This window comes from Ambystoma mexicanum, chromosome 9 (assembly GCF_040938575.1).
Source record: "Ambystoma mexicanum isolate Mex_15411 chromosome 9, UKY_AmexF1_1, whole genome shotgun sequence".
In the NCBI taxonomy this organism is placed as follows: Eukaryota; Metazoa; Chordata; class Amphibia; order Caudata; family Ambystomatidae; genus Ambystoma; species Ambystoma mexicanum.
In genome coordinates this window covers 615098969-615113041 of record NC_090931.1, presented here as the reverse complement: position 1 = coordinate 615113041, position 14073 = coordinate 615098969, and the positions used below count along the sequence as shown (strand labels likewise).

The window sequence follows — 14073 nt, the reverse complement described above, 5'->3', positions numbered from 1 at the left end:
CAATAGAAAGAAAACTGTGGAAATTGTAGACTTTCTGGCTTCTGATATTGAAACGCTGATTCAAAACCCTAATAAAATCAAACGGAAGCTATGGAATCAAGACTGGTACGAAACAGCGGAGCAAAGACAGAAGCATAGATGCATGAAAGATGCTCCTTTCAAAGCCAGAGAGTGCAATAAATTGCCAAATTACCTGGAGAAGTTTCCTTCTAATGTTAAGAGAAGAACATTCATGAGGTTTCGGTTGAATCTTTATTGTACTAAAGAAATAATGACGATCTGGAAAAACATCCACAAAGACAGGGATCAATGTCTTTTCTGTGGGACAGCCATAGAATCATTAAAACATCTGGTCGTATACTGTGTAAAACTTCAGGACTTGAGACTGTCTTCCTTTGAGAAAGTGAGCATATTGAGGACTTGCCAAAGTATGGAGGATGTTTGGAGTTTACTGAATGAAGGAGGAAACAAACAAGTGACATTTGCACTAACTTTTTATCTGAAAGAATTGGAAAAGAGGTTGAGAAATTAGGAAAACTGAAATCTAATAGAGATGATGTAAATTATTTTTGTTTTTTATTTCTTCCTTTTTTTTCTCATTTCAAAAGTGTAATGAACTGATGAAATTAAATTTAAAAAAAAAATCTATGAAAGCCAAATAGATTTGTCTTTTTTCTCCATCATTCTCGCTTTTAAGGTGTTAATAATAAAGATGTTTAGAGCTACGCCCATTCCTTTTGCAAAGCTAGACTGCCACCCATTGCAGTTTTGAAGCCCCTTTAAGATCATTGTTGCAAAGATCTTCCCTGCTACGTCCAGGAGGGCAATAGGACAGTAGTGTTTAGGGTCTGCCCTATCCCCCTTCTTGAACATTGGTACAACCACTGAGGATTACCATGACAGCGGTACTCTTCTGGTCTTTTTTATGTTGTTAAACATTTCCCACAGGAAGGTTGACCATAGTACCGGATCTTTTTCAACATGGCATTGGTCATACCATCCAGACCCAGAGCCCTCGAGTTGCTTGCTTTCTGGATCATCAGGAGGATGCCTTCTTTCTCAGTGGGGAAGGACCATGCATCTCCACTCGAAGTTACAGTTTGCAGCTTGTCTGCGTCGGTACTTGCAAATAGTGATGTGAAGTGATCAACCCAATCACTAGCAGTGACCGCATTTGTTGATTAAGCCTGCTGAGGCTCATTTATGACGTTAAATGTCTGCCAGATTTCGCTGGTGTTTTTAGACGCTAAATTTTTAAGCATTGTTTCAGAGTCTTGCCGCAACATCCAACACTTCCGTGATCGCACCCAATTGTGGTGCCGTTGTTTTAAACTCCTTATCCGGAGCTGCTTGTCCAACAACCTACTCCTGTTGAGGATCCGCACTGGTTAGCGACCTTTTTTTTCCTTGCCATTTCTTCGTCAAAAGGTATGCACAGGGACGTCATTTCACCAAAATGCCAGGGGTAGCGGGAGTGCCATCACCTGATTCTTGACCTCTGATAACATCATGGGAAGTGATGTCATTTGACCCCACCCGAAGTGACTTCACGGTAAGCAACGGAACACAGCGTTTCACCCCTTGACAAAACAGGAAGTGGCGTCATATAGCATTGTCCCTAAGTACACTACGAAAAATATGTTTACGATATCACTGTAATGCGATATACATTTCATACAAGAATGGATCAGAATATGTTTTGTTAATATCAGTGTGTAGAGGCCCAGATTATCAAATTACTATGAATTCAAGCAGACGTCCAAGGTTAAATGATAAGCCCTTTATCTAGAACAAATATGCATACAATATCACCCAACCTGTGTTGGCACTCATTTATCAACCTCAGAAGGTTGAAAGGCTGAATTGACCTTGCTGGGATTCAAACCTGCAAATCACTCACATATTGCAGCAGCAAGCGCTAATCCCACTGAGCTATTTTACAGGCTATAGCTATCTTACTGGTTATAGTAAAATGAGCAATTACATGTATGAACGTACTCAAAGTCAGAAATCAAATTACACTCTGTAGTGGACACCATTAAACTCGTAAGTGAAATTTAACAGCAGACCAGTTCATCTGCAGGTCTGGTGCAAAGTGTTACACTTGTGGACCCCCATCTTTTTTTTTTAAGAGGCCTGAACAAGAAAGCCATCCTCTCCAGAAACAACGAGCCACATGGCACTGGCCAATGCCCAGGAGCTTCAATTAAAACATTTATTTTAAAGTTCTTTTTTCGTTTTTTTTTTTTTAGGGGTAGCCAGGGAGACCACAGGGGTAGCAAGAGAGAGCTCTGGGGTTGCAGGTGCGACCCCCAGCAACCCCCAAATGACGTCCCTGGGTATGCTTGTGTAAAAAGGATCTTCTAGGGCCAAATGTTCTAAATTCGGCAAAATCCATCAGCATCTTGGAATAATCTATTACCGGTTCTTCTGGGTCGCCCGTTTCCTGTTTGATGTAAGCCATTAACCTGTTAGTCAGTTGTTCTATCCTCTCCGGGTAGATGATCAGTTTATTTCTTCCTGCAGTCACACCTAGGTTCAAAGGATGTGTCTTGTTGGGGCCCAAGTATAAAGCAGAAGCAGCTAGCTTCAAGATGATGTGGTCATTCAACCTAGTGTGTATAATTTCTAGGGTCTTCACCTGAGCGAGTGTATTCCTTGATGTAAAAATATAGTCAAGAATCTTTCATCACGGCCCTCTTTTCCATGTGTTCTTTGCAGGGATGTCACCCTTGATGTGACCATTCAGAATATCAATGTTAGGTAAGATTAATTTCTCCATCCATGCTAGGCCTCTTTTTTCAGCCAGTGTCGCTTTAGTCTCAGAGTTCTTTATTAGAAAATGTCTTTGATCAAAACAATGGATATTTAAATCACTACATATTATTACAATTGGGTCTATCCATGTCTCAACAGCTTTGTCTATGAAGTCTATTATTGTGGATGAAAATTGGCCTGCCTACGGTGCTGTCGTGTTCCAATACAAGTTGAGCACTATCAGTGCTCTTGATTCGGTAGGTTCTGCCCTGTTCACCTCCAGTGTCAAAGCTTGAATTTACGGGCTAATGTTTTCCACTATCAATACTTTTAGTCCAGCCTCATGTTTAAGTGCTATTAGCAGACTTGACAAGGGCCTGCCTTTCAAACCTTTGACTGCTGCATTGAGGTAGGTGGCATATCCTTCTAAAATCGGGACTTCTCTTAGGCAAATCAAGTCATATGCATCAAAGATTATGTCGCTCTTCCCAAAAAAATGCTCGAATCCTCTTGTATTCAAACTGCCCATTACATAGTCCATAGGTTTGGTCTGGGTGCTCAGTTATGATCTCTTACTTTTCACTGTTATCGCCTCTGTCAATCAAGTCCAGTTCTCATTATCTTAAAGGGGGCTCCTGCTCTCCTTAGCATTAAGTTGCCCCCGAGCCCTCTGATGATGATCAACTGAAGTAGTTAGTGGAAATACTGTCGTGTTGAGTTTTACTTCAGATAGAGTCTCCTTGTGTGCTTGTTTAATGAAGGATGTGCTCGATTTCCTAGTCCTGTCGCAGGTGTTGACCTGCTTTAAAGAAGATACTTTGTCTTGGGTGTCGTATTCCTGGTTGACTCTTGTTGCAAACAAAATGGGCTCCGTTAAATCGAAACCCATTGGTAACTGCGGCAGTGCTTCGTCGAGCAATAATTGTTTAGCTGAATTGGAAGACAAGGAGATGAACACCTTGTAGAGCCTTGCTTCTTCCAGAAATTCGATTCTTTTCAAATTCATGGCTGTGATCAATCGTAATTTTGGAATCTGATGTAATAATTATAGGACATTTGCTCTATTCAGTATTCGGCCATCATTGATATGTAGGATTCGCTCCAGGAGCAGGTGCAGCCTTTATTCAGAGGATTCTCTTTGTTCTTCTTTTGGAGAGGCCTTAGGTCTTTCGCATTCGTTGTATTTGTGATGATTTTCATCGCAATGTGGCTTCCTCTATTCAGGAGTTCCTTCCGCTTCTGTTCTAAAGTTCTAAAGGTCGAGGTTTGACGCATCTTGGGAGCCAATCCGTGGTCAAGCTTGGACATTTCTTCCAATATAACTGTTGCCTTTCGTTATCTATGATTTTTTTACTAATAAGACCAAATTTGGCTAGCTCCGGCTGGCAATTCCTCATGTAGTCCGAGGTGTCAGATTGATGATAGATGATGGTTCGTGCCCCGTCGGTCTCTGAGTTTCTTTTTATGCTAATAACTATGTTTTCCCTAAACAGCGTTGGTTTGTTTGCTGATTTCACTGTGCCTTCATGTACTTCTCAGTTGGCTTTGAAGCCCCATTGTTCAGTGTGTTCATCCCATCATTGATTAGAGCATTTCCTGCCCGTCTTCTTGTTCTGATACTGATCCACTTTTCTTTTCTCTTCCAGCGTTAAGAACACCAGAGCTGAACTTGAAGTCTGTTCCCCTTTTGCTGAGATCTCAATGTTAGGGAATTTGATCTACAAGGCGGCGTGGGTGGCTACTTTGTTTTGTGTATTAGTATTAGCATTATCAAAGGTTCTGTGTCTTTTAGACATTACTTGTTCTGATGCCGGTTTTCGATCTACGTTTTTCCCCGCGTCTTCCTGATGGCCAATACAAATCTCTGATTGCTCGTGTTCAACATCTGTACCTTCAGAACAATTATTGTCCGCGTAACCTGTCATTGTGTAGGTGGAGGTATCCATAAAATCATCTTCCACATCAATACACATGATTTGTTTTCCAGAACGATTGTCCTGGTCAGGGATTTCTTGAATTGCATGTGAGCCTTTTTTGGTCGATTCCTCATCGAACTCCTTGTCCGATGTTGTAAGTTTTTTATTTAGGCTGGCAAGCTTGCTTAAGCGTTTTCAGTGTTGACGCTTACCCACAAGACCACATACAATTGTAATCAAAGCACATGTCTCATATTTAGATTTTGTTTTCCAGGTAATATTGCACTATAGATTGCTGGGTTTAAAATGTGAACACCTTTTATTCTTTACCATTATAGTTATAGTAAAATCTCACCTTCCAGGTATTTTTTTCTGGCTGATGGCATCCCAAAGTGATTTAAGTGACAATGAAAACAAATGTTGGGTGCACCACTGCCATGGAAGTGATTTAAAGTGGAATTCATGTACAGTGCAGAGTTTGGACACTAGCAGCATGAAAGAAATTGCACCATTTAAAAAATATTATTTTGAACATTTTCTCTGAGCGGACTACAACTGCCAGCTCTGTCCCTTTTGAACTCTGCCTCCTCAGAATGCCACCACCTCCTCCAAACGCCACCCCCACCCCAGTCCTTGTCGGATCCCCCTTTAAATGTTTTCAATTTCCACCACTGGGACTTGCAGATTGCATTTGTCCATTATCAGTATTTACCTATAAGTGCCAGAATGCAGACTGCTCTTGGCTAATAAGCCATGTCTGCCTGACCTTATGACCATAGACACTAAGAGAGGGGGGCAAATAGGTCAGGTACCATCTTAGTTCTTTATCAGTAGGGTCAGGAACCTTGCTTTGCTCCAATAGAGATGTTTACAGTTTTCGGTTTCTGACTCTACATGATCTGTGTTCCGTATCAATGTTGCTGGAGGCGAATGGTAAAACACTATTGGCATTTAAACCATGCACATGAACTGTACTGTGTGTAACAGAGTTGTGCTGAGCTGTATCAAGATCCACAGCAGACAGTGCTGGAAAAGGAAATGATTAACTGCGGGATCCCACCAAAAAGTGTGCGGGGTTAAGGTGGTGCCGATCAGGGAGACAGGGCCTTTCGACCTTTTTAAATGAAAGGGGCCTCGAGCCCCAGGGGTGTGAGTCAGCAACTGCCCCATGTTGCCAGTCAGCAGTCTTGTAGAACAGCAATATATTAGTTTCTCTATTTTCGTTCTGGGGCTAAAATTGGGCACTTTGCAGCGCTCGCATTACAAGCTGCGTTTCCTGAAGCCCTTCCACCCTCCACACGGGATATACTGAAGTGTTATCACCTTGTTGCCTTCTAACACTGGCTCCTCCACACCCGCCACTTCAGTGGCCATTTATAGTTTAAGAACCCTGCTGGCTGATGCCATTGTGATAATCAACGCTATTAACCTTATCTTTGTCGCCATTATATGCACCACAGCGGTGCCTCAGACTGTTTTCGCTCTAAGCATAAGCAGGGGTACCACAACCCTCATGTTGAAAATGGACCCCCACACATCTCCAAACGTGCCTGGTGCCGATGGAGATATGGGTGTTGGTGTTAGCAGGAGATTTTTTTTAACCAGCCCCTCCTACTCTATTCACCTTCCATAAACAAACATTTCCATTTCAGGACCTTCATTTATTAACACCTAGAAAATAACCCAATAGAAGAGGAGTGTTTCCTATAAGATTGCAAGAAAACTATAAAAGGTGCACACCTTTTAAACTTACAAAACGTACTTCAATATTTTCTGCATAGTACAATCATATCATCATATGAAGACGTATCCTAAAAAACGTTTAAGTGGCGTAGTGGGTAAATCTTTTGACCTTTGTTCTGACCGCTTGATTTTCGAGTCCCGCCTACGGCAGCAACCCTCGAAGGATGAAAACGGATTTTCCGAGAGCACGCGAGACGGGTTTTGTCGGATCCGAGAAAATCCAGCGCCGACACATGTTGAATTTCGGTTAATGTTGAGTGAGCAGTCTGTAGTAGTTGCTCGTGCTTCCGCGAGCTCTTATCTAAGGTTCTACTATAGAATGTTGAGGGGTTAAGGTTCGGGGGGGACAGTTGGTGGAGGGAGAGTGAAAGGAGCAGGGAAGAGATATGTACGGCGTTCGGGTTTGATAATAAAGGCTTAAATAACTTACCTGTGGAGGTCTCGTTATTACACTGGCGACGAGGATCTTCAAACCCGACCCACGCGCCTTGCCAGCCGTACACATCATCCGGTACCTCAGCTGATTTCTGGGCTGCGCTCCCGGACGAGGTCGAGCGCGGGCCCCGGCGTGAAAAGTGTCAGCTGGGCCAACGCTACTTGCCTTCAGCGGCCGGCCGAGCCGCGCTCCCGGAGGAGGTCGAGCGCAGCACACGGCAAGGAGTTCAGCCGTGCTACGGCTGAGCGGCCGCTGCCACTAGCAGAGGATCCTGCCGGGCCGCGCTCTCGGAGGAGGTCGAGCGCGGCACACCGCAAAGAGTGCAGCCGTGTTCACGGCTGTGCGGCCGCTGTCAAGCTTAAATCCTGCCGAGCCGCGCTCCCGGAAGAGGTCGAGTGCGGCTTGTGGCGGGGTGCGACAGTGCCGTGCGGTGCACAATAATACTAGGGAGCAGCACAGGTGAGAGGAGGACCCTGGGAGGGGGCAGAGTCCGGCGTTCTTCGTAGCTGTGAAGACGCAAATTATACACGGATGCCCTGTTGTTCGGCTCCGCCCACCACATAGGAAGTTAACGGAAGGCTTCCTGTTCAAGGGTGGGTGTGTCTATATTACTCGAACTGCAAGGAGAGGAGAGTTAACTACTTGTGTGCTGGCATTGAGATACTGTGCTTTCTATTTGCTACAAAATATAGAGGAGGGAAGTGACTGGAGCCTGCCTTTAACAGTATTGTGCATATGTGAAGGTGGAATAATCATCTTGCTAGTCTGCCGTGTTGAACAAGTTACTTAAACATTGTTATTCACGGAAGAGCGCAGAGAGTTCAGGTGTTTCATAGCATAGACCTCAGTCAGTGGCTATGTCGGATCCAGTGACTATGCAGCGCAGCAATGCACGTCCTCCTCCGGCCTTCCTCCCCAATCCGGGGGAGCCCCCCATTGCATGGGAGCTTTGGGTGGACACTTTCAAAGTATATCTGAGAGCGTCAGGGGGTTCCAGAATGTCTGATGATGACAAGGAAGCGACCCTACTCAATTGCCTTGGTACGGAGGGTTTAAGGGTGTTCAGACACCTTCCGGGCCAGGATGTTATGGCTTTGTCTTCAGGAGAAGGAGATGGTGAAGGGGGGCAGGCAGTGATTTTGGCATTTGAGACTGCTCTAAAAAAACTTGAGACACGTTTTGGCAAAAGAGCAAACATTGTGCTTGAGAGGTATCATTTCTTTTCAAGGGCACAAGGTTCTGGCGAGAACATTGATTCGTATGTGACGGCACTGCGCACCCTCATTTCTACTTGTAAGTTCACGGGCATGGCAGAAGAATACATTCGTGACCAGATCATGATGAGAACTAGTGACTCGAAGGTTAGGGAGAGGTTGTGGACAGAGAAGGATCCTCCGTTGGAGAAAGTAATTGAAATAGCCCGTGCCCTGGAGGAGTCAAGGAAGAGTGTCAAAGAAGTGACGGAAAAGGCGGACATTGTACACATGGTTCAGCCACGCAAAAATGAAGAAAGTCGAACCAGGGACAAGGATCAAAGAGTCACGCCGAATAGCAGAGAATTCTGCAAGAAATGCGGTTGGAGGGGTCATATTGCGGGTGCAAGGGAATGTCCTGCTTCTGCCGTTGTGTGCAGAAAGTGCAAGGGAAGAGGACATTTTGCCCGCATGTGTAAGGCTATACCACGGAAGGAAGTGGTGCGGATGGTGGACCCCGAAGAAGATGATAACAATGTAACTGTTGTAGGATATGTTAGTCCTTCTGCTAGGGCGGATTTGCTTCCAAAAGAAGGTGCACTGTTGAGTGTGGGACCGTCGGGAAAAAGTGCGTGGGCTACTCTTAATGTGAATGGAGTTCCACTCAGTGTGTTGGTTGACACGGGTTCTCCATACACTATGATATCTCCTGAGATGTATAAATCTAAGTTCCATAAGGAGGTGTCTAGTCTTAACCCGTCTGATATTAATCCTTGTGCGTATGGCCGTGTTCCAATTAAAGTATTGGGATATGAGTGGGTTGAAATTGAATTTCATGGCAGAAAAGCCAGAGGAAAACTGTATGTAGCTTGTAAGGGCGATCCGGTTATTGGGTGGGAGGAGCAGGCTGCTCTAGAGATGGAGATTCGACCTGGCAAAGCTGTCCCGGTTTTGTGCGTAAGCAAGGAAAGAGAAGGTAGTTTGCGTGAGGGAAGTGTGGTGTCAGCCGATAATCTCCAAAAGAAATTTCCATCAGTTTTCTCCTCCGTCCTGGGCAAGTTGCGGGGTTTCTCACACAAGATCGTGCTCAAGAGGAATGCCGTTCCCGTTGTGCACAGAGTTAGGCGTGTACCAATCATGGCACGTGAAAGTCTTCAGACAGAACTTAAAAAGCTGATGGAGGCTGGTGTAATAGAGGAGGTAGAGTCATCAGAGTGGTTAGCCCCGGTTGTATTGGCACGTAAAAATGATGGTGGTATGAGGATGTGTGTTGACCTAAGAGATTTGAATTCAAGTATCTGGATAGACAGGCATCCCTTACCGAATATACAGGAAATGCTTTCACTTGTGCGAGGGGCATCTTGTTTCTCCACCTTAGATTTGTCATCTGCCTATCACCAGGTGGATTTGCACATTGAATCACGACCTCTTACATCGTTCATTACGCCATTTGGAGCTTTCCGTTTCCGGCGTATGCCATTTGGTTTGGCATCCGCCTCCGCTGTTTTCCAGCGGGTGATGCAAAAGTTGTTTTGCGGGGTGGATGGTGTGGAATATTTCCAGGACGATATCTTGGTGTGGGGCAGGTCTCGTGAGGAACACAATGAAAGGATTCTACGAGTTTTGGGCATTTTGGAGAAGAGTGGTTTGACGGTCAAATTAAGTAAGTGTAAGATAGGGGTGGAGAGTGTGACTTATTTAGGACACACCCTGGATGCCAAGGGGATACATCCCAAGGCTGAGTTGGTGAAGGCGTTATGTGAAGTATCTCCACCCACCAGTAAGGACCAATTACGGTCGTTTTTGGGATTGGCCGAATATTATAGTAGGTTTATTCCCACGTACTCCGACAAGACTGTGGCCATGAGAGCGTTGCTCAAAAAGGGCGTACATTTTGAGTGGTCAGGGGCATGCCAGCTAGAATTTGAAGGCTTGAAGGCTCAAGTGGACCAGGCTCCATCGTTAGCTTCCTTTTCTCCATCTAGGAAGACGGTTTTGACAGTGGATGCTAGTGAGTATGGTGTAGGGGCAGTTCTTGAACAGTGTTTTGATGGATCGTATCGCCCCATTGCTTTTGCATCTAGGGTTCTTAGTGAAGCAGAACGTAGATATGCTGTCATAGAGAGGGAGGCCTTGGCAGCTGTCTGGGCATCCAAACATTTTAGAACATTCTTGTGGGGAGTAGAATACACATTACGCACCGATCATAAACCCCTAGTGCATGTTTTGACATCTAAGGGTTTGTTCCAGGCATCGTCTAGAGTGATGCGCTGGATGGCGGACATGAATGAGTATAATTTTAAGGTGGAATACTTACCTGGCAGTAAAAATATGGTTGCAGATGGTCTATCTCGTTTTCCCCGGCATGATGTAAGTGCGGAAAACTCAAAACAGGCTGTGATGAGTGATGAATATGTGTTGGTGGCCAAAGTGTTTCCGGCAGTAAATGAGCAGGAATGGGGTAGAGAATGTGCGATGGACCCTGTGTTGAACAAAATCAAGACTGCTCTTACTACAGGTGCAGGCAAGGATGAATTGGACAAGTCGTTCGGACAAGTATGGACAGAGTTGTCTGAAGGTCCGTGGGGCATTGCCAGGGGTACCAGGTTAATACCACCTGAATCTCTTAAGGCCAAGTTGGTGGAGTTGGCTCATGAAGGGCATCTCGGGAGATCCATGACGAAAAGAAGGCTGAGAGAAGGGTATTGGTGGCCCAAGATGGATGAGGAGGTTGAGAAGGTAGTTAAGGATTGCATGGCTTGTTCAGTCAGTGATAAAAGTAAGACAACGTCGCCCCAACCCGTACAGCCTGTGGAAGTGCCGCAAGAGGTGTGGTCAAAAGTGGCAGTAGATATTATGGGTCCCATGGACACCTTGGGTGGAGGTTTCAGATATTTTGTGGTGTTAGTGGACTATACCTCTAGGTGGGTGGAGGCCACGGCCTTGTCCTCGGTCACCACTGAGAAGGTGATTGACTTCTTGTCAGCAGTGTTTGACAGGGAAGGGGTTCCGGCTGGAATAGTCTCAGATAATGGTCCCCAATTTGTATCAGTCACCATGCAAGAGTTCTTCTCCAAACTAGGAATTCGTCACCATAAAGTGGCTTTGTACAATCCAGAGGCCAATGGATTAGTTGAACGGATGAACAGGTTTGTGAAGGGGGCAGTTCAGTTGGCCATCGCAAATGGTTTGCCGTGGTGCAGTGTGGTGACTGAAGCTCTAAAAGCCTATAGGGTTACCCCTTCTTCCTTTACTGGAGTGTCTCCTTTTGAGTTAATGAGAGGGAGAAAACCAGGATCTAAACTAAGGGTGGCCGCTCTTGGGGGTGGTGTACAAAGTCGCATCAACATGCAGGAGGTTCTGGACAAGGTGCGTGTTAAACAATCCAGTTTTTGGGAATCTCAGCTTAAAAAAAAGAAACCCCTGCGTGTACAAATTGGTGATCTTGTAGTGGTGAAAAATCCAAGATTTGTAGCAAAGGGTTTGTCCAAATTTATGGAACCAAAAATTGTGACCAAAGTAGGTCATGGATACGTTAAATTGCAAGATGGTACCAGATGGAGTTTGAGGAGGGTGGTCCTTGTTAAGGGAAAGCTGGCGGGGACTAAGGAACCGTGTTGTGAGGGAGGTGGGGATACAATAAGAGTTGATCCAGATTATGCCTCTGAGGATGTGGTTCCCCTAGAGAGGGATAAGGATATGGCTGTGCTGGTTGGGGAGGATGCTCGGGTGGGGCATGGTAGGAGGCAGGCGTCTGCCTCGGAAAGTGATGATGTTGTGCCATTAGAAGGAGCTCATGATGCTAAAGGGATGGATGTACATTCTGAGTGTGATTCTGATAAAGGTGCTTTTGGTTTGACTGGTGTGGATGTAAGGGTTGCAGAGGAGTTGTCAGTGCTTGCATCAGATAATGCAAGCATAGTTCCACACGGAAGGGGACAGTGTGGAAACTCTGTTCTTGCGGAGTCCTCCAATCAAGTGAATAATCGCCCAAACCGTATAAAGAATATTCCAGCCAAATACAAGGATTTTGTTTTAGAATTTGCAGATGATTAATGCTTGGACTGTAATCATTATCAATGTTCCATATAGACAAATATGCCTCTTATTGCATATTAAGGATTCTTTCTGTCCTACCTTACCTTACCTATGTTCATAATTAATGAATGTTCATTATGGAGGTTTACAGGGGGAGATGTGTAGTAGTTGCTCGTGCTTCCGCGAGCTCTTATCTAAGGTTCTACTATAGAATGTTGAGGGGTTAAGGTTCGGGGGGGACAGTTGGTGGAGGGAGAGTGAAAGGAGCAGGGAAGAGATATGTACGGCGTTCGGGTTTGATAATAAAGGCTTAAATAACTTACCTGTGGAGGTCTCGTTATTACACAGTCCAAACCAGACTGCTGCAGGCGGAGAGAAGAAGACAGAGACGGTTTCTGAAATGTCCTATTTTCAGTGCTACCTGTAGATTCTTCTATGGCTTTTGCCTGTAGATTCTGTGGCTTTTTCCTGTATATTCTGTGGCTTTTTTCGAATTCCCTCGGACAAATGCGCTGTAAATTCACTATTCGCCATGCGGAGGGGTCGGGCTCCCACGATGTTCGGTCCCTTGCTCATATTAAGGGAAGGTGGGGACCGTGACACATATCACGGGACCATTTGTCATCTATGAAGGGTTATTTCCGAGAGTGCTAAAAACGGCCTCTAAGCGGGATTGCAGCTATAGCAGAGTGAATTTGCAGGAGATACAAAAACAATCGTATTTATATTGGGGAGGGAGTTTCTTGTTCTGTGGGTGGGATCCGATCCTTCCTACACCGCCCCTTTATTTTGCCTCCACCTACGTGCCCCGCCCCTATTTCTCCTCCCACCGCTGCTGGAAACAGATTGGGCAACGTCAGCAGTATTTTTGCCAAGCCGGGGCTGATACACAGCTGAAGAGTCCAAAGGCTTCCTGCTTGGTTTTCTGTTTCGCACAGCAGACAATTCATATTTATGGATAGATGAATCATGTGTGTTTATCTCTATCTCTAGCTCTCCTCCGAACTCCTGTCATATATACTTTAGCTATGCATCATGTGAATTCAGTGCAGGTGGCAGCGACACGTCAGAGAGTAGGAGTGCCTTTCGCCCCTCCTCATTACACGTATGTGACAATTTTAATGAAGAAAAAAGTATAAGGATGGATTGAATTGCTTGTAACCTAGGTGCGTTAGGTTGGCCAGCAGGACTTTGCTGGGGTGAACTGAGAGCGCGCTCTGAAGGGAGGACGATCCTGCGCTGTACTGCGCAGGGGCTAGTCGGGCCTGTGAAGCTTCTCAATGTGCCCCTGGTACCCCCATTAACAGCCTTGGCCTCTCGTACCTGTACGGAAGACACAGGTCTGCTTCGAACGGGTTCCGCGCTCACAGGTCTTCCCACTTTATTCTGCGCATGCACGGCGGCGAACAGTGCCGTCGCGCTCGCGTGACTCTCACAAGGCCCAGTACCGCGGCGGCAACAAGGAGAGCCGGAGACATACGCTGTATTGTGGCGTGCTCGGATCGCCATCTGACCCGGAACTAGTGGGTCACGCCGTATTTATTAAGGTTTCCAATTAAACAAAAATGTCTTGCTACAAACAGCCTTGACACACTTCTTAACACTGTGTTAACAAACATTGGTCCTTGTCAGGTTATAACTTGACACTATCAGCACCAATATAAAAAGTGCAGGAATACATTAGACACCTGTAGCGTGGGAGTGCTGGAGCTCACATGGTGGTTGGGGGCACCTGACAACATTGGCGACGAGCGTTCTGCCCGCTTCGATGCACGCGCCCGCCAGGGGAAAGGAAGCAGACGGTCCATTCCATTTGTGGTGGATGACAGTGAATGCTTTCCTTTGTGCCTGCCGAGCACGAACTTTGCGGTAAGGCCTATCTCACTAATGCAACTTCCCAGGGTGGCGGCTCTGCTACAGAGTGCTTGTGTACCCATGGGTAATTTTTGGAACTGCCAGAGCGGCAAACTGGACCATTAAGGAAGGGGTG

General features: G+C 45.6%; 1 long non-coding RNA gene across 1 annotated transcript in view; it reads right to left on the bottom strand.

Annotated features, from left to right (window-relative positions):
- The window catches only part of LOC138488359 (uncharacterized), a 60063-nt gene extending 46503 nt beyond the window's left edge, over positions 1–13560 (bottom strand). The window contains exon 1 of the long non-coding RNA XR_011274645.1: positions 13407–13560. This is a non-coding gene — a long non-coding RNA (uncharacterized lncRNA). The remainder of the gene's footprint in view (positions 1–13406) is intronic.
- Positions 13561–14073: the final 513 nt, after the last annotated feature.